General features: G+C 33.5%; 1 non-coding gene across 1 annotated transcript; it reads left to right on the top strand.

The window, feature by feature from the left end:
• Positions 1-622: 622 nt before the first annotated feature.
• Positions 623-703, top strand: TRNAL-AAG. The gene has a single exon. It is a non-coding gene; the product is annotated as a tRNA-Leu (tRNA).
• Positions 704-2,564: the final 1,861 nt, after the last annotated feature.

Raw genomic sequence — 2,564 nt, 5'->3', positions numbered from 1 at the left:
CCTTCTAAAATTTTCATTGACTTGCTATGGTATTAACATCTGCTTGGGCGATCTCGAGAATTGTTTCTAGTATGATTTCATTGATAATCCATTTTATAAATTTTGATCAACCAATGTATTTCTTATTGACAATGTTTTGTTATATACTCCTATTTTTAATTATTAAAATAGAAATTGATATACTTTTTCATATCTCATGCAATTTGACGTCCTCAATAAGGATAACATATCTGATATCACTAACTTTCATCACGAATAATCCATAAAAAACACTAACAATTGCAACAATGTCATCCTAGCGCTCGCATGGACAATGATGAGCACAAACTCAAAGCATAAATTTTATTGTCAAACTTGATGTTTGTAGAGTTCACATGTCTTGTGATTGACATATAAATTTCATTATAGTGTATAATAATTATGATTCTCTTAATTTTGATTGCATAATATATTGTAAATAAAATTGATCAACTTATAAACTTCATTTGGAATACGTATTTTTCCTAATTTAGGATCAAAATATCAAAGTAACTTTTTAAATCCATATTACTTTTACGTTTCACTAAACCTCAAATAAATTTTATTACTAAATACATTGTAATTAGTAAACCTATTAAGTAGTGTTGAGATGGCCGAGTTGGTCTAAGGCGCCAGATTAAGGTTCTGGTCCGAAAGGGCGTGGGTTCAAATCCCACTCTCAACACAGCGTGTTTTTTTGCACCGGCAAAAATTGTATGGTAGGTTCACTGTTGCCATAGGTTGTGGTCTGCACAACAGCAATTTGATTTTTTTTTTTTTTTAATTTTCTTAACCAGCAAGAACAGAAGGGTAGATTGATTGCGCCTGTCGCCCGAGCATCCGGTTTACTCATTTCTTTTTTACCTGTTTTTTCCATCGGCATGAACTGGAACGTTGATTGGTTTGTCACCCAGTATCCGATCTACGGAGAAGCAAACTGCTTACTTCGAATGAGGGATGGAGAATAGTTTCTCCAATATCCTCGCTTATTGAAGCAACGTATTTTTGATTAATCGCTCACCTTTGTAAAATAAAAAGAGAAATTGATGGCCGCCATCGCCGCCTTTCTGCCGCTTCCAGCCAGCAACTCAACCGGTTCACCTGGAAGGCCTCTTCCTCGAACTGGGAGTGATATCTTGCGTTTTGGTCTCTCAAGGCCTACTTGGATCGTTAAAACCGAGGTAGCACATTCGCTCCTTTCATCTACCCTCCCGTCTGTTTCAAGATTCATTACTTGTGATTTCTAGATAGTCGTTTTACTTTTTCTTGCATCTGCTCCAAATTTCCTATCTGTTACTTTTTGAACGGTTTATCGTCATTTCGAGGTACAAATCTGATTCGTTGTGTTATGAATATTTGATGCTAAATGTAGTAATGAATAATAAGGTGTTTTTTTTGGGAATGGCGAACGAATAATATGGAGTTTGATTGTCTTCTAGGGTTTTATTTGCGGTTGTGAAAGCCATATGCTCCATAGCAGTATTGCTAAACTTTCGGGGTTGTCAAAACTGGAGTCTGATTCGGTGTTATTTGTTAAAGTGCCAACAAATCTACCAACTGATATGCCCTAGTGATGCAAATTAAATATTAGCAAACCAAGTTGTACTTTTTGATTCTAGCTCTTTGGTGCGCGAGAGTGATCAGGTTGTGAAAGAAAAGGGATCAAATAGACAGGGAGTAAATTTAGTGATATTTTTTTCCCGAACTTCTAAATTTTGTTGCTGCTGTGCGATGGCTATTTATGGTTACTGGTCCTTGATAATGAAACATGCGTGTCTGGTAAAATTTTTGGGTTAAGGACATCCTCACCTTATTCTCTTCATGACAGTTTTAAAAAGATGGCACTTGGTATTTGAAAGTCTTAACCACATATTTGATTAGTTTATTTTAATTCAGAATTTAGATTAAAAAATTGAGGGAATTTGTAGTCATTTTGAAGATAGATATCTCAATTTGAAGATATTTGTTCCAAATTTTGAAGTTACTTGTTCTCAGATGGTTTTGATATTGGAATGAAACACTAAAAAAATGAAGACAAAAAAACATTAATTTTGAAGGCTTTACATGAAATGCTGACTCAAAACGATGGCATAAAAGTTGGAAGAAAATTAAATTGTCTCAAACACATGATTAATGCAATGAGTTATTATTTTAAATTGATTGAAACAGGTATGCTTTCCTATCATACTGACATATTTTTTCCTGCATGTTACACCATATGCTAGTGATATTAAGAATATTGCAAAAGATGTGCTAGGAGTTTCAAAGGAAAAATCTACTGATAGTAAAAATAGTTGGTGGTGGAATCCAAATGGGCAAGAAAATATAAAAAATAAGAAGATTTGTTATAAAAATTGGTTTAGATGTAAAAATTCTGATAATTGAAAAAGTACAAAGAGGCTCGTAAGTAATCTAAGAAAGCTATTTGCGATGCAAAGAGCTTAGCTTTTAATGATTTATATAATATATTAAATACTAAGGAGGGAGAAAGATATATGTATAAGTTAGCCAATCAAAGAGATAAGAGCAGTAAGGATTTAGTTCAA

This window comes from Dendrobium catenatum, unplaced genomic scaffold (genome assembly GCF_001605985.2).
Source record: "Dendrobium catenatum unplaced genomic scaffold, ASM160598v2 fragScaff_scaffold_1470, whole genome shotgun sequence".
Classification (NCBI taxonomy): Eukaryota; Viridiplantae; Streptophyta; class Magnoliopsida; order Asparagales; family Orchidaceae; genus Dendrobium; species Dendrobium catenatum.
This window is presented reverse-complemented; position numbering and strand designations above follow the sequence as displayed.